The sequence below is a fragment of the Tenrec ecaudatus genome, chromosome 5 (assembly GCF_050624435.1).
Source record: "Tenrec ecaudatus isolate mTenEca1 chromosome 5, mTenEca1.hap1, whole genome shotgun sequence".
NCBI classification, from domain to species: domain Eukaryota; kingdom Metazoa; phylum Chordata; class Mammalia; order Afrosoricida; family Tenrecidae; genus Tenrec; species Tenrec ecaudatus.
This window is the reverse complement of record NC_134534.1, coordinates 149,654,175-149,672,551: the sequence shown is the minus strand read 5'-3', so window position 1 is coordinate 149,672,551 and position 18,377 is coordinate 149,654,175. Positions and strand designations below refer to the sequence as shown.

At 38.4% G+C, this 18,377-nt stretch overlaps 1 protein-coding gene across 3 annotated transcripts in view; it reads left to right on the top strand.

Annotated features, from left to right (window-relative positions):
• Positions 1-18,377, top strand: part of TMCC1 (transmembrane and coiled-coil domain family 1) — a 181,324-nt gene that overhangs the window by 6,796 nt on the left and 156,151 nt on the right. The window contains exon 2 of one of the 3 annotated variants that reach the window (XM_075550065.1): positions 7,425-7,676. The exons of 1 other annotated variant lie outside the window; for it this stretch is intronic. The gene's annotated coding sequence lies outside the window, so the exon portion shown is untranslated. The remainder of the gene's footprint in view (positions 1-7,424; positions 7,677-18,377) is intronic. One more of the 3 variants, XM_075550064.1, reaches the window with a different exon arrangement.

Genomic DNA, 18,377 nt, shown 5'->3' with positions numbered 1-18,377 from the left:
TTCCCTCTCCCCCTCAGTTTCTGAATTGTTTATTAACACAAACTTGTTGCCCTTGAAATTTGATCAACTTAAACTTTTGTCAGTTTGATCCCATATAGACAGATCTTAAAAGAGCACACTGCTCAAGGCAGACATTCTTAAGACTTTGGCTAAACTATTGTTTGGTTTTAAGATATCTCTAGTGAATTTTTTGGCTTAAGGTTTAAAGTTAATCTTAGGGTAGTAGTTTTGTGTGTTTAATACACTTTTAAAATAATATTTTTTCTTTTAGAGCAGTTTATTTGTGAAAAAAATTGTGAACTGGGTGAAGGTTTATGGAGCAGATTATCAGTTTTACCTTCAGCAAATCATACACATTCTGTCTCTGGAGCTGAACTCACCCCCTGTTGCTCAGTTTTCAGCCACACAATAGATATGTCTGGAAGGGGAATAATAATAGTCGTGAGGTGTGCACATCTTAAAATAATTGACTATTTGGGATCAAAGAGGCAGCATTTACCCAAGGACAAAGTTTCAAATAGTTAAGATTTAAAGAGTGATTGCAAAGATAGTGCAGAGAATCCCTTTCTTTCTCACATCCAACTTCCCTTATTGTTAACATCTCACATTAGAGTCAGATGATTTTTATTTGATATAATTGAGTTAATATTGATACATTACTATTAGCTAATTTTTCTTTCCTTTCTAGAATCCCATTTTTGACCCTATTTTACATTTTGGAGTCATAATAAAGCTCCTCTTCATGTTTTTATTTATGAGGTTTTTCTTGTTTTTGCCAAGTTTGGTTATTTTGAAGATTCCAGTGAGATATTTTGTAGAATGTCTTTCAACTGGAATTTGTCTCATGTTATTCTCATGGTTAAAAGTACAATGTTTTTATGAAAGAAAACCATAGAGATATGACATTTTATGCACAGTATGTATCAAAAATAACTTAATCAATGTTGGTGAAATACTCATTCACTTGATTTCAGATGCTATCAGTTTTCTCTCCTGTAAATTAGACATTTTTTCCCCTTTCCAAACTCTACGTTTTGGAATGCAGTACACACAGCCTACTTAGGCTCCATAAATATCTGGAATTCATAAATTATTTGGAATCTGCATGTGAGATTTATCTGTTCTCACTATTAATTATTTAGTCAATCATTTATGTGGTTTCATAGACTTTATTTTGTACTTTGTTTATTTAATCTAATTTATTTTGGTGCTCAAATTGTTCTAGCTTTGGCCATTGGATAACTGTATTGATACATATCCCCAGCACTGGGCTTTTTTAATGAGGAATTTCTTACTTTCTGGCAATAATGCTTTAGTATCATTTTTATATTTCTCGATTTAGTCCAGTTTCTTTCCTAAGGAGCTCTGGTTATTAGATAATGGATTTCAAAAACAAAATCTAGGTGCTAGGTTTGCCTGCATTGTTGATTCTAGGCCCTCTCAGGTGACAGAACAATGAGATATATTTGTATCTACTCTTGTATATACACTTATGTATACATGTTTTATGTATAACCATTTGTGTCTGGATTAAGCTAAACATGGCCAGAGTGTGACTGCGACTGTAATCCATGACCACATGGATTAGAATTGCGTATTTATAAACTCCAAAGATGCGAACCCCACAGCTTTGGGAGAGAGAGGTGAGGCTATCTGTTCCCACAAAGATTTACACTTTCAGAAACCCTATTAGGTGTTTTTAATAGCTGGAATTGACTTGTTGGCAATGGGTTAACCTCTAACTCCACTTGGGTCTCACCATCTGACACCTATTTACTGAATTCTTCAATTCTAATTCCTGCTCAGTGGTCTCAGAATTGTTAACCTGTACTCCCTTAGGAAGTGAGCCCTGGTGGTATCATGATTGAAGTGCTCACCTACAAACCAAAAGGTTGGGGTGTTTGAACCCACTAGTCACTGGGGAGAAAGGCACGGCAGCCTGCTTCCATAAAGATTTATAGCCTTGGAAACTCTAAGGGTAAGTCTGCTTTGTCCTCAAGGTTCCTATGTCAGAATTGACTTAATGGCAGTGGATTTGGGGTGAGACTCTTGGGAAGTAACTTTGTCAACTGCAGTACAATGTTTACCTACAGTTTGTTTTACTGTCGTGTTTTAACTCAGCTAATTTTCAAAGTTAGTAAAATCAGCACTTTATTCCCTCATCATCTTCAGTGATGTGATTTCATACACTTAGATTCTTTTGCATTCCATCCCTCTACCTCCTAAATAATTATTTAAAGCTTACATATTTGAGGTTTATTCTTTGTGCTTTATAGTTATATGGGCTCTGACAAATTTTTAATGTCTTGTATTTACCACTATACATGCTGTCATAGGAGAATCACTTTACTAACTCAACCCTCCTCCTACCAACCTTTGGCAACCACTGATGTGTTTACTGTCTCTATGATTTTGCCTTTTCTATAATGTAACTTCACTATATATTACATTTGGGAAAATATTTTTGATTAATTATTAATGCACATAAGATTTTGTTAAGTAGTGGGACATACAAGTGCTAGATAACTACTGTTTGTCAAAATTTATTTTTTAAAGCATACACTCTACGTTACGGTTAGATATAGGGTGGTGGTTAGGGTTGTCAAGTGACTTTTGGGATATTCACAATGTTGTACAAACATCAACATCATCTAGTTTCAGAACACTTCCATCAGCTCAAAAAGAGACCCATTACTCATTGAGGAGTCACTCCCTCTTCCCCTTTCCTTTTCCTTCCTTCCATCCATCCATCCATCCATCCATCCATCCATCCATCCATCCATCCATCCTCTTCCCTTTTCCTGAGTCCTTGGAACCAGCAATTTGCTTTGTGTCTTTGTCATATGAATAGAATCATACAAGGTGCTTTGTGCATGTTTTCCAGAGTCATCTACGTGGTAATGTCTATCAATACCTTACTCCTTTTTCCCTCTTTGATGGCTAAGCAAGATTTCACAGTGCGGGGCATATTTGAGCAAGCGTGTATGTGTCTCCCAGTGGTACAGTGAGTTAGGTGTTAGATTGCTAAGCAAGAGATTTGGACCCATCCGTTCCTCAACCTGCTCCTCAGGAGAAAGATGAGGCAGTCTGCTTCCATAAAGATTTATAGTCTTGGAAGTCCTATGGAACAGTTCTACTCTGTCTTTTGTCAGAATGGATTAATCGAAAATGGAATAGGATAATGGATATGCAACATTTTGCCACTCCATTCACCAGTTGAAGGACATTTGGGTTTTTAATCATTAGGCTATTATTTCAATATTGTTGTAGAAGTTTTTTGTTTCAATATATTTTTTGTTTTCTTACGATTGATTAAAAAATTTATTATTAAGAGGAAAAACCAAAAACTCACTGCCATCAAGTCAATGCCACCTCATAGCAAGCCTATAAGACAGGGTAGAACGGCCCCTTTGGGTTTCTAAGACTGTAACTCTTTATGGGATTAGAAAGTCATGTCTTTCTCCCAAAGAGCGGCTGGTAGTTTTGAACTGCTGACCTTTTGGTAACCAGCCTAACTTGTAACTGTGCCACTGGAGTGCCTAATAAGATGGATATTACCAATATCTTGGTCTGGGGAAAAGTATTGAAAAAATGCTACATTCTCATGATTTCTCTTGGTATTCATTGAAATCACAGAAATGGCTAGTTGTCATTACAGAGTAAAGAATTTTAGGTTCAGATGGTAATAGTAGATAGTCTTCCTCTAGAATTCTATCAGAGGAACACCCTGAATTTTGCTGTGTACCATGTAGTTATTATGTTGTAAACCATGTAGTTGAACAAGTAATCAGAGAAGGTGACTTATATGAAGAAGAATTCAGCACTAGGATTAGAGGAAGGCTTATTAACCTGTAATAGCCGAGGGCACCCCCTTGCTTGCTGGAAAGTGAGGAGGACTTGAAGCACTTTCTGATGAAGATCAAGAATTGCAGCCTTCAGTATGGATTACAATTCAGTGTAAAGAAGACGAGAATCCTCACAACTGGACCAATAAATAGGGTAACATCAAGATAAATGGAGAAAAGGTTGAAGTTGTCAAGGATTTCATTTTGCTTGGATCCACAACCAATGTTCATGGAAGCAGCAGTCAAGAGGGCAAATGATGCATTATTAATAGGGAAAATCTGCTGTACAAGACCTCTTTAAAATGTAAAGCAAGGATGTTACTCTGAGGACTAAGGTGCATCTATCTACCCAACCATGCTATTTTCAGTTGCCTCATATGCATGTGAAAATTGGATGTTGACAAAGACTGAAGAAGAATTGATGCATTTGAATTATGGTGCTGGCGAAGAATATTGAAACTACCACGAGCTGCTAAAGAAACAAACAAATCTGCCTTGGAAGAAGTACAGCCAGAATGTTCCTTAGAGGCAAGGATTGCAAGACTTTGTCTCACATACTTTGGACATGTCAGGAGAAACCAGTGCTTGGAGAAAAGACATTGTGCTTGGTGATTAGAAGGATCGGGAAGAAGAGGAAGACCCTTGACAAAACGGATTGACACTGTGGTTGCCACAATGAGCTCGAACATAAAAGCAATTGTGAGGATGGCGCAGAACCAGGTGGTGGTTCGGTTCTATTGTACAATGGGTCATTAGGAATTGGAACCAACTATGTGGCACCTAACAACAATAGTTTAGTTGTCTTAGATTTGCAAATTATCTCTCACCATGAATAGATTATAAAATCTTAGTGGTCCCAGGGAATATATGAGTACATAAAATTCTGTATTTACTACAATAGTAGGAAGGATTTCCGTATTGTGAATTACCAGCTTCAGTGATATTATAGCGCCTTTATTTTTATAAACCACATTTCTCTTGAGGTTTGGGGTATAATAGAGTGACCTCAAATATTGGTGCTTCTCTCCCCCTCCTTTTAACAACTGATCCTGAATTTTTGCGTGCAGTTATTGCTTTGTTGCCTTTTGTTTTGTCAAATTGTACTTTGCTCAGGAAGACTTAGCAAACAATTTCTTCTTTTGCCAGTTTGGAGCAAAAGTTCACTGAAACATGGTGTTATTCAGAATACAAGGAGCTGTCTTTTGTAACTTACTACCAAATGCCTTTGGAGTTCCATGGAGACAGTGTGAAAAATAGATAAATTATATATTGGCTGTGGTCACACTTTATCTTAAGAAACTTCACTGTAGGCACATCCTCCAAAAGGCTTTGAAAGCCACTGTCTGTGTAAACAACACTGGGATGGGAACTAAGAGGATTTAAATTTTCCAAAAGGTATACTCTCTGTTATTGGGTAACACCTAGGGACTTTTTTTTTTAAAAGAAAAGAGTTAAAATTTAGATCAGTGGTTCTCAACTTGTGGGTCGTGACCCTTTTGGGGAGGGGGGTCGAACGAACCTTTCACATGGGTCGCCCGATTCATAAAAGTAGCAAAAGTATGGTTATGGAGTAGCAACAAAAATAATTTTATGCTTAGGGGTGGTCACAACATGAGGAACTGTATTAAAGGGTCAAAGCATTAGGAAGGTTGAGAACCACTGATTTAGAGGAATGTTGTGATGATGTTGAGTTTTAGTAGTCAGGGTCCTTTGAATTTTTTTTCTTGAAAAAGACATTTGGGGGCTTCAAAAAATCTGTGGAAAAGTTTCATTATCTCTAATGTATTTTCTGTGAACTTTTTGAAACTCCTTATGTGTAGTATGAAAATCCTTGCTAGGGCTTTATTTTAATCATGCAGATTTTAATTTTAATCTGCTTTCTAATTAAAAAGACTTTTTCAAATTTTGTATATTCTATTATATGTCCGTCCACCCTTGACTGTGCTTCTTTAAAAAAATTTTTTTTTGTACTTCTTATTCTTTTGTGTAATTCCAGATTTCTACCTGACATAATTTTCCTCCTTTTGGGAGAACTTCTTCTAATACTTCTTGTAGTGCAGGTTTGTTGGTGATGGATTCTTTTTGCTTTTGTTTATGTGAAAAGCCTTTAATTTGCCTTTAAAAATCACCTTCATTAAAAATGCCCCACTATTTTAAAAAAATCATTTTTATTGGGGGCTCATACAATTCTTAGCACAATCCATACATACATCTATTGTATAAAGCACATTTGTATATTTGTTACCCTCATCATTCTCAAAACATTTGCTTTCCACTTAAGACCCTGGCATCAGCTCCTCATTTTTCGCCCTCTCTCCCTACTTCTCCCTCCCTCTTGAACCCTTGATAATTTATAAATTATTATTTTGTCATATCTTACACTGTCCGACGGCTCCCTTTACCAAATTTTCTGTTGTCTGTCCCTCAGGGAGGAGGTTTTATGCAGATCCTTGTAATCTGTTCCCCCTTTCCACCCCTCCTCCCTCCACCTTCCTGGTATTGCACTCTCAGCCCTGGCCCTGAAGGGATCATCTGTCCTGGATTCCCTGTGTTTCCAGTTCCTATCTGTACCAGTGTACATCCTCTGCTCTAGCCAGATTTGTAAGGTAGAATTGGGATCATGATAGTTGGGGTGGGTTGGTGGGGAGGAAACATTTAGGAAGTAGAGGAAAGTTTTATGTTTCATCATTGCTACCCTGCACCCTGACTGGCTCATCTCTTCCCCGCGACCCTTCCATAAGGGGATGTCCAGTTGCATACAGATGGGCTTTGGGTCCCCACTCCACACTCCCCCTCATTCAAAATTATGTTTTTTGAAAATCCCACTATTTTCAGTGGGCATTGCATTTTAAGTTGACAAGTGCTTTAACTTTAAACATGTTGCCACCTGTCCTCTGATTTGCATTGTTTTCAACAAGAAATCCGACGCCATTCTTATTTTTATTTCTCTGTATATGCTTGTTTTTCCCCTCTGGATACTTTTAACAGTTTTGCTTTAAGGAATTTGACTTTGATGTGTCTTAGTGTAGTTGTAATTTTCTTCTTGGGCTACAAACAGTTCTTCATGGTTCAGTCATGGCTGAGGATCTGAAACCAGAGTAGACCCAAATTTTAGAAATTGGGATGAAGCAGAGCAATAACCAAAACAGAAAAATCACAAGTCACACACAGCCTTGTTAAAAAATACAGGCAGTGGAGTCTTGGGAGTGCTGTTGTTTCGTTCATAAGGCCCCAGAATGCTTCATCTGTTTGTCAGCTTAATGTAGTCTGTGTATATGTTTGTTTGGTAGTTTGATATAGCTGTTATCTTTTATTTAAAAAAACCCCCAAGAAATACATTTTAAGCTTTCTTTAACACATAGTGATTTGTTATTAATCAGAGAGCTAGATTATCTGCTGACGTGCACCTTTGAGTGTGCCCTTATCGATAAGCCTCAGTACCATATGGACCTAGGTACTTCATGTAATCGTTCAGTGTTCACTAATGCCAATTTGAAAATTTTAGCAGCCTAAGAACTGGTAATTGTGAACCAGTCAGGTGCACTCAGTAGTTTTTCTCCTCTCGCTCCTCTGTCCCAGCAGATACTATCTTCTCAAGAAGACACATCCATGATTAACACTTTCTGCAGATGTTGACATTGGATGAACAGCTGCTCTTAATCACAAGATTTAGAAGACAGTGTCCACCCATCCAGATTGGATCTCTTTTCATATGGATCTTCTATTTCTATGTCTTTTTTAAAAAGAACTTTTTTGGCAAACATTTTGGATTACAACTATTCATCCTCATCTATGCAAAGAAAGGAAATCTGTTGGTGGGATCTTGAGGAGGTATGTCATTTTTTCTTCTACAAAATTATATCACTTAGGTGCTCTGAGCAATATGAAATGATACATTTACTCTTCCTCCATAGAGTTCAATTTTAATTGATTCATTTATTCTATCTTCCTTTTTTCCCCATCCTCTTGTTTACTAGCAATTGCCTTAGTTCAGCAAAAATGTTCTTCTGGTGTGATGTAACAGTTTTTCTTACATTCTTTCAGAATGTTATTGAAAACTTGGTTAGTCTTATATAGTGTGAACAATGGGTGTTTTAGAATTTTTAGCAAAATATATAGCTAGATGATTTTATAGTGTGGTTCAATATTAGCTATAAGAGGAGATGTGAAATAGTAGAATTTTGAGCTAAGGATCTTGAGACTTCAGTCCCAGTTCGGATATTACTAATGCTATATTTTGAGACTTAAAGGGAAACCTGAAGGCCCAGCCTCAAGGTGGGCTGCGAAGCACAAGGTCAGCAGTTTGAAACTACCAGCTGCTTGTGGGAGAACAATGAGGCTTTCTACTGCTGTAAAAGTTTTCTGTATTGGAAACCCACAGGAACAGTTCTGCTCAGTCCTGTATGGTTGCTTTGAGTCAGAGTGGAGTCGGTGACAGGGAGTTTGGGAGTTGAGAGACTTAGACGTGTATCTTTTCTCATTTTTAAAATGACTGTATTGTTACTTGCTTTATTTACCTACCTCATAGGATTGTTGAGGATTAGATGATAAAGTTAGTGTGAATGATTTTTTTGAGGGGACAATACCACCCTGAATCAGAATATTTTAAATCTTCCATACTTATGCGGTGGGCTGGTGGTATTATGGGCTAGGTATTGGCCAGTTTTACAATAGGTAATAAATTTGTTAGATGGTGACAATTTCTAAATGAAAAATAAAGCAGAGAAGTGAGGAATGAGGTTATTGCAGATAGGATTGAATTGAATTGGGTGATCAGAGATGATCTTTCAGAGACAGTGACATTTGAGGGAAGGCTTAAAAGAAGTGATACCTTTTGAGAATGATGAGTGCAACAAATGTATAAGGGTGCTTTGCTCAATTGATGTATATATGGATTGTAATAAGAGTTGTATGAGCCCCAATAAAAAGATTTATTAATTAAAAAAAAGAGAGTTGTACAAGCCCCCAATAAAATGATTTTTTTAAAGAAAAAAAAAAAGAGGTGATACTGTTGAGCCATGCAAGTACATGGAAGAGTATTCCAGGCATAGAGAATGGCAGGTTCAGAGGTCCTGAGACAGAACTTGCTTACCATGTTTGATGAATGGTAAGAGTGGGTGCATAATTTGTGATGCCTTATGGAAGTGCTTTTTAACTTTCATATGTATGTGAATTACCTTTAGAGAACTTGTTAAAATCTATATTAGAAATTTATAAGTTGAGGGCGGGGCTCATTCCTAAAAAACATAAAAGTGATGCTGCTACTGCTGGCCTTTTGTAGGATGTTAGTTTTTATTCTGAGTGAGATGGGATATCTTTGAAGGGTTTTGGGCAGTGAAGTGAATTTGATTTACAGTTTGCTGTTATTGGGCAAGAGCAAACAGAGTTAGAAAAAACCAGTTAGAAAATTGTTAATAATCTACGTGAGAGAAGATGATATTTTGAATTACAATGACACCATAGTTGTTGACCAGCTCTGCGATCAAACTTATCATAGCTTAAACAGCAAAGTTAAAAAAAATATATCATCTGTTTGGTGTTTGTAAGTTTGCCCCATAGTTGAACTGAAAATCTGACTTGAAAAAACCTGTACTGCAAAGACAGTGAGTCACTGGTCCCTGCAGACTCAGGGAGGTGATGTTTCAGTCTAGCACAGCTGTGGCTCAGTCAACATATGTTTATGTTATGCATTAAATTATTTGTCATTGTGCCTTTTCTCCCCACTTTATTTGCATAAAATATCATAACCATGGCGCCAAAGAAAGTTAGTGATACCAGCAGTAAAGCTAAGAGGAAAACTGTGAGAACCACCAGAAAGAAATTGCAAAATTTGAATCAGGTTGAATCAGGTTGCCGCTTGTCTGATTTGGTGGCGGAATACAACATAGCTACGTGGACATTTTCAACATTGAAAAACAAAAACAAACGGATTGAAGTGGCTAGTGTTAGGAAAGGTGTGAAACTGTTAACCATGAAACAAAGAACCCAGACCACTGAAGGAGTGGAAAAGTGACTGTTAATTCTGATAACTCAGAAACAACTCCATGGTGATAGTGTATCCGAGAGTGATACGTGAGAAGGCTAAAAGCCTCTATAGTGATTTAAAGTCCCACTATTTCTTATGGGAAAGATAAGTTCAGTTCTTGAACTTTGTGGTGTTCGAACATGAATATGGAATGAATTGAGTTTGATAGCTGGAGGTATCACTGTTGGTGAGTAAACGGTGGAGGCCACATCTGATCTCTGGCTGCACAAGGAAGGAGAATCCAATTCTTCATCAGCCCAAGACCTTCTAACAGAATGAAAGGTCAGACATACCTCTGTCCTCCATCCTTTTTCCTCCTATTCAGATACAAGCTATTCCTCCCCCAGCACTCTTCCCCTCCACTGGGTTTAATAATCCATTGCAATGGACACACACAATTCACAGATAGTACTTAACAATTATGAGGTTTTATTAGTGAAATTAGTAGATTATGATAAACCAGGCTCAGAAAACATTAAAGATACAGGCTTTTGTCCACAACATGCCTCTACTCAGCTAGCAGCTAAGTCTCTTTCTGTCCTCAGCCTCTCAAACACATGATCCCTTGACATCTGCCTCCTTAGGTCAGGACTCCACTGGCCTCACAGTGTCAGCATTGCTCCTCTACTGTATCTCTTGGTCTCCTTGTCTTGGCCTGAGGTCTTGGACTAAGGTGGCTTCTACTGCCTCTGCTACTTTAAGCAGGGAGGGATCTTGAGCGTGCTCTGCTAGTAGCTCTTCTTCCTGCTTCTGAGATAGCTCTCTTCTGGCAAGTTGAATGACAGCTAAACGGATCAGTCTCTTCTATTAGTGTTTCACATGTCCTATTTACGTAGTCCTATCATTGGGTGGACGTCACAGAGACATGGATAGAAGAGCCATATTAAGAAATTTCACTTTACGATGGTTGGGGATAGCAGTGAAAACATGCTGAGGCATGTTTGATTCTGGATATATTTTTGAAGTAAAGTCAACACATTTTGGTGATAGAAAAAATGTGTGTTGTGACAAAAGGCAGGAGGTAAAGGCAATGCTAAAGTTTTTGCTCTGAGTTCTTGGAAGGATGAAGTTGTCATTTATTGAAACGAGGAATACCGATAGAGGGAAAGAACAGGACTCACTGGAAGATATACATTTAAATGTTGTTAACATATAGATTAAAGCCATGATACGAAATGAAATAACCAAGAGAGTAGAGATTGAAATGAGAGCAGGTTAAAGAACTTAATTCTGGAGTATAGTCTAGAGTTGAGAGAATGTGGCGATAAGGAGGGATCACTAAGAGAGAATTGGTAGGAGCAAATCCAAGGATGCAGTCACTGGGTCAGCCCTTCTCATAGGTCTATTTTGCCACCCCTCTATTTTTGCCACCCCTCCCCTTTACCAAATATGATGTCCTTCTCCAGGGGCAGGTTTCTCCTGACAAAATATATAAGGCGAAGTCAAGTCATCCTTGCCTATAAGAGCACTCTAGAATTGATTCTTCCAATACCGCTCAGTTTGTCCTTTTAAGCAGACATGGTACTTTCAATATTCTCCTCCAGCACCACAATGCAAATGCACCTATTCTTCCAGTCTTCCTGATTCAATGTCCAATGTTCACATGTGTAGGAGGCAATGGAGAATAGATTCATGGCTAGGGCCAGGTGCACCTTAGTCCTTTAAAGTAACATCCTTACTCTTCAATGCTCTAAATTAGTGGTTCTCAACCTTCCTAATGCTGCGACCCTTTAATACAGTTCCTCATGTTGTGATGACACCCCCCCAACCATAAATTATTTTCATTGCTATTTCATCACTGTAATTTTGCTACTGTGATGAATCAGGCAACCTCTGTGAAAGGGTCTCTCGACCCCAAAGAGGTCATGACCCACCGGTTGAGAACTGCTGCTCTAAAGCGACCCTGTGCAGCAGATGTACTTAATGAAATGTGTCTTTTGTGCCCTTGACTGTTGTTTCCATGGGCATTAATTGTGGATCTAAGTAAGACAAAAGTCTTGGCAATTCCAACCTTTTCTTCATTTATCCTGATGTTACCAATTGGTCCAGCTGTGAGCTAGGTCTTCCTCACATAGGGCTGTAATCCATAGTGAATGCTACAATCCTTGACTTTCACCAGCAAGCGCTTTGAGTCCCCCTCACTTTCTGCAAGCGAGGCTGTGTCACCTGCCTATCGTCGGTTCTAAGCTTTCTTCCAATCCTCATGTAGCACTCTTCTTAGAATCCAGCTTCTCTAATGATTTGCTCTGCATATAGATTGAACAAGCATGATGAGAGGATACAACCCTGACGCACATCCTGCCCTAATTTTAAACCATGCGCAAGTCCCTTGTTCTGTTCATACAATTGCCTCTGAATCCATCTACAAGTTCTGAATTAACACAATGAAGTGTTCTGGAATTCCCATTCTCAAGGTTATCCACAGTTTATTGTGGTCAATGTATTGCTGCAACCATTGTGAGATGAACTTAAGTAAAATATTACTCGGGTGTGATATCAGTGTTGTTCTACAGTTTGAGCATTATGTTGGGTCACCTTTCATTGAAATGGGCACAAATATGAATCTATTCCATGCAGTTGGCCAGGTAGCTGTCTTCCAGATTTCCTGGCATAGACGAGTGAGTATATCCAGTGCTTCTTCAGCTTTCTGGAACATTTCAATGGATATTCCATCACTTCCTGGAGCCTTGTTTTTGGCTAATGCATTCAGTGTAGTTTGAGTTTCTTCCTGAAGCATCATTGGTTCTTGCTCATACGCTACATCCTGAAATGGTGAACTATCAACTAGTTCTTTTTGGTAAAGTCGCTCTGTTATTCTTTCCATCTTCTCTTGATGCTTCCTACATCATTCGATAGTTTGCTACAGAGTCTTTCAGTTTCAGATACTCTGATCATGTTCGTCCCTTTTGGTTTTCTAATACCAGGTCCTTGTACATTTCATTATAATATTTGACTTTGTCTTCTCAAGCTGCCCTTTGAAATTGTATATTTAAATTGTCTTTTGCATAGTATTTCATGTTATTCATTTACTAAAATTTATTATTTGGGGTTTTTCTCTGTGCTGCACTGCTTTAGCTATGGAGAGTAGCCAAAGCAATGCAGCATATAAGAAATTATATAAAAATTATGCAAGCTTTAAGTACTGTTTTATGAGGGAAAAAAACAGGGTGTACAACAGTGGGCCTCCATTTGAATCCTTTCTTTTCTCCCCTACATTTTGAATTCTTAAAAGAGGCGTTAGAGAGCTCTGTCTGTTGCTGCTGTTTTTTGCTTCTATGCAGTTGATTCTGACTCCTGGTGACCCTATGTGCCCATACTTAGAACTGCTTGAGAGGATTTTGAAGGCTGTGACCTTTCAAAAGCAAATTGCCAGGCTTGTCTTCTAAGGCAACTCTGGGAGGGCTAAAACAATCATCCTTTCGATGATCATCTTAGGGGCATTGCCTTGGGAGCTCCTCTAGTCTCAGACCAGCTAATCTGGTCTCCCTCTCTCTCTCTTAAATCATTTTTGGGAGCACTTACAGCTCTTATAACAATTCATACATCAGTTGTATCAAGCACATTCGTACATAAGTTGCCATCATCGTTTTCTGAACATTTTCATTTGGTTTGGGCTCCTTTTTTTCCTTCCTTCTCCCACCCTCCCACCCTCCCGAACCCTTGATAATTTATAAATTATTGTGATTTTGTCATGTCTTACACTGTCTGACGTCTCCCTTCACCCACTCTTTTGTCCATCCCCCAGGGAGGGGGCTATATGTAGATCCTTGTAATCAGTTCCCCCTTTCTACCCTATCTTCCCTCCACCCTCCCTGTATCGCCACTCTCACCACTGGTCCTAAAGGGTTCATCTGTCCTGGATCTCTGTGTTTCCACTTCCTATTTGTACCAATGTACATCCTCTGGCCTAGCCAGATTTGTAAGGTAGAATTGGGATCATGATCGTATGGGGAGGAAGCATTTAAGACCTAGAGGAAAGTTGTATGTTTCTCGTTGCCACACTGCACCCTGACTGGCTTGTCTCCTCCCCGAGACCCTTCTGTAAAGGGATGTCCAGCTGTGTACAGATGGGCTTTGGGTCCCCACTCCTCACTCCCTCTCATTCTAAATGATATGATTTTTTGTTCTTTGATGCCTGATCCCTGATCCCTTTGGCACCTCATTATCACACAGGCTGGTGTACTTCTTCCATGTGGGCTTTGTTGCTTTTGAGCTAGATGGCTGCTTGTTTATCTTCAATCCTTTAAGACCTCAGATGCTATGTCTTTTGATAGCCGGGCACTATCAGCTTTCTTCACCACATTTGCTTATGCACCCGCCTTGTCTTCAGCGAGCATCATGGAATGCCAGTTTAATAGAACAAAGTGTTCTTGCATTCCTATTATATATTCTAATGCTGATTCATGTTTAGGTATGTTTGCTAGTCAATTTATGACACACATTGGGTCCCCTCAGTATGTCCTATTTTTCTTCCTCGATTGTTACACAATGAAGTTTTATATTTTTTATTTTTAAAGAGCAAGATTGGTGTTAATAGAGATGTCAAATTATACCTGGAATATTGTGTTCATGTGTGGATGTTATACTTAAAAGGGCAGTGATAATCTAAGTTGACTAGAATAGATAGAGCACTGGACACCATATTTAAACGAACAATTGAAGAGTCAGGTTGGTATTGTTTTGCTAGAGAGTAGTACTCAGAAGCCCAAGTGTCTTAAATATATTTGAAAGGTTGTTATAAGCAAGAAGGAATAGATTTCTCACCCAAATTGCTCCAGAGTACAGACAATAAATAGGTAGTTTCTACACTGGAGGGTAGGAGCCCTGGTGTTTACGCATTGGGCTGCCATCCACATGGTCAGCAGTTCAAAACCACCAGCTGATCCTTGGGAAAAAGGGCTGTTTACTTCCTTTAAGAGTTACAGTCTTAGAAACTCAAAGGGAGAGTTCTAACCTGTCCTATAGTGTCCCTGTTTCTTTCTAAACCCATTGTTGCAGTCACTGTGTCAAACCAAGTGTGCCCCTCTTTCACTGCCCCTCTACTTGACCAAGTATTATGTCCTTCTCCAGAGACTGGTCTCTCATGACAGAGTGTTGAAAGTATGTGAGACAAAGCCATGTCATTTTTGCCTTCAGGGTTCTTCCCAGATATATTTGTATGGTTTTTAGGACAGTCCATGGTAATTTTAATATTCTTCACCAACATCACAATTCAGATGCATCAGTTCTTCTGTCTTTGTAGCTTGGGTGAGATGCCCTTTAGTCCTCAATGTGATATCTTTGCTTTTCCACACTTTAAAGGTTTTGTTCAGCAGATTTATTCACTGCAATATATTAGCATTGACGGTGGGTCCAAGCAAGTTTAAATCTGTGACAACTTCAGTCTTCTGTTTATTGTGATGTTGTCTCTTAGTCTAGTTGTGAGATTTTTGTTATACTGAATTGCAACCCGTACTGTAGGATGCAATCTTTGATTTTTATCAGCAAGCGCTTCAAGTCCTCCACTTTCAGCAAGCAAAGTTGTCATCTACGTATTGCTTTTACTTCTGGATGGTCTTCATCCGTACTTGTTTTTCTTGTTGATTTAATTTCTTTTATCAACGAAGAATTGACTTAAGACATAGCCTACACTAATCATGTCTTATTAACATAAAGACAGCCCATTCCATGGTATTACACCGAAAACACATTCACTCCTAGTGAGTCAGTTCTGGTACATAAGGACCTTATGGGGCAGAGTAGAGCTGCCTCTGTGAGTTTCTGAGGCTGTAAATCTTACCAGGAACATAAAGTCTCTTATTTCTCCAACTAAACAGTTGGTGTCTTTGAACTGTTAATGTTCAAATTGGCTTAGAGCTCAATTCATAATCCAATACACCAGTGACATAGGCATATTAGGATTTATAACATGCTTTTGGGGGGGCATAGTTGATTCCTTAACACCATTAAAAAGTATATATACTTTAAGACTTCCTATCTTAAAAAATAGTTAAAACTATAAAGAATTCATTATTTTTCACTGGATAATAAAAAATAAAGATTTGTCTTATTTTTATTGCACAATAAAAAATAAAAAGTAGGGAGAGATAGGAATTTATGTGGTAAAATTAGGATTAATTTCCAGTTCTGTTCACTCAGAGTGTTCTCACTGGCTGTTGAAGATACTGTCTACTTTTAAAGGTGGTCTGGTGGTACAGTGATTTAACACTTGATCGCTAACTGAAAAGGGTCTTAATGTTACCCTACCAGCTGCTTTGTAGGAGAAAGCTGTGACAGTCTCTTTCATAGAGATTTGACAGCAGTAGGTTTTAGGGTTTGCCTTTCAGAAGTGTATACATAAAGTTTATGCTAACCATAGAAAATGCCTGGCACATCAGTGGCATAAAATTAGTTGTGATTATTATTAACTTAACCCTAGTGATGCAGTAACTAAAAGCACTCAGCTACTAATTGAAAACTTGGTGGTTTGAACCCACAAACTGCTATGGGAGATGGCAGTTGGCTCCTGTAAAGATTTACAGTCTTTGAAACTCTATGGAGCAGTTCTGTTCTTTGCAATAGGGTCGATCTGAGTCTGAGTTGACCTGATAGCAGTGGGTTTGGTTTTGGTGTCATTGTTGTCCCCAACCTACTAATCCTTTTCCTACTTTATCATTCAATTGAAATCAAACAGATACTATGTGCAAGAAAAACAGAGTTTTTATTGTCTATTCCGACAGGGGGCTGTGTGGGTCTTAAGACCACAATACCTGGAGTTTCTGTTGTTGCCCACACTATAGGTCCTGGTCCTACTTTGTCTGTCTGTATCTATCTATCTATCTATCTATCTATCTATCTATCTATCTATCTATCTATCTATCTATCTATCTATCTATCATCTATCTATATCTGTTTTCTTAGTCCTACTTTAGCAGCCAGTTGAAATAAAGCAGACACGGTGTGTAAAACCAAAAAGGGACATTATTGTCTGCACAGACAAGGAGTAGCATGGGGTCTCCTGATGTGCTCTCTGTATTGGGGGCATCAGGGTCCTTTATCCATTTGGCTTCTGGGGTTCTGAGTGTCCTATCTGACACTCCCTGCTCCTTAATCTACCTCTGTCCACAATGGCGGTCTTGTGGGTGAGTTGTGTTCTCTGGATGGTTTCTAGAAGGACCTCTCAGTTGAGAATTGGGATCAAGTAGAATAGTGGGTCAGATAATATGATCCTTGTGGTTGCCTCTTGCCCAGGTTGAGTTGGAGGCATTCATGTATGGACTGTGACTGCTCTTAGACCCAACCCAAACTCATAGGACCCTAGGGCCATTCTTTTAAGGGTGCCGATGACCAAGAGTTCCAAGATGGAAGATTAAGATAATGGAAAAGTGAGTCTGAGCACCAAACAGAGAGATGGTGGAAGGATGGAGTCATAGAGCAGGGGATATTAGCCTATTAATTATTATTGATGACTAATTATATTTCTAAACATGCAGTAAGATAACCTGGGAGATTTATATAAGCCGATTTGCTAGTATCTTCCCCCGCCCCTTTCCCCATTTATTATGAATGTTATCTATTGTTCCAGCTGTGAGGATTTTCATTTTCTTTATTTTATTAAAAGATCACTTTATTGGGTGGGGGGGTTGTCTTGACAACTCTTATTACAATCCATACAGCAATTGTATCGGGCATATTTATATATATGTTGCTATCATTCTTCTCTAGATAATTATTTTTTATTGAGCCTTATTTGTATCTTTAAGCATTACAGATACAGTCTAGGATTTACTACTGTTGCATAAAACTGGATTTTGGATTGAGAGCAAACTGATAAGTTTCAAGGCATCAGTATTGAATAAACTTTAGGACCTAAAGATTTGCTTCTTTGTGGGGTCATGGTGCTAATGTTTTACATTTTGATAATGTAAATAACATTTATTCTGAGTGCCACTGAAGCACTCAAATGCCATTTCAAAAAGTTCATTGAAAAATAGAATTAAAAGATAATGTTATTTTTCTTCATGGGCTTTTTGAAAAATCCACATCTTCCTTAGTAAAAGATCATCTTGTGCCACTTAATTTAGACGTTCGTACTTAGATGGCTGTGCTCTAATTCTGTGGTAGAACTTATTCTGTAATAGGATGTGACAGAACAGATACCTTTTTCTGATGTAAAACTAATTTTAAAAATTTTATTGATTTTAAAGAGGTTTTGAATAGTAGATTTACCCGTTACAATAAGAAGTCATTTGATTTTTTCTTTTTTTTAATCATTTTATCAGAGATTCATACAACTCTTATCACAATCCATACATACATCAATTGCATAAAGCACATTTGTACATTCATTGCTCTCATCCTCAAAACATTTGCTCTCCACCTAAGCCCCTGGCATCAGCTCCTCATTTTTCCCCTCCCTCCCTGCTGTCCCCTCCCTCATGAACCCTTGATAATTTATAAAGTATTATTTTGTCATGTCTTGCCCTGCCCAATGTCTCCCTTCACCCACTCTTCTGTTGTCTGTCCCC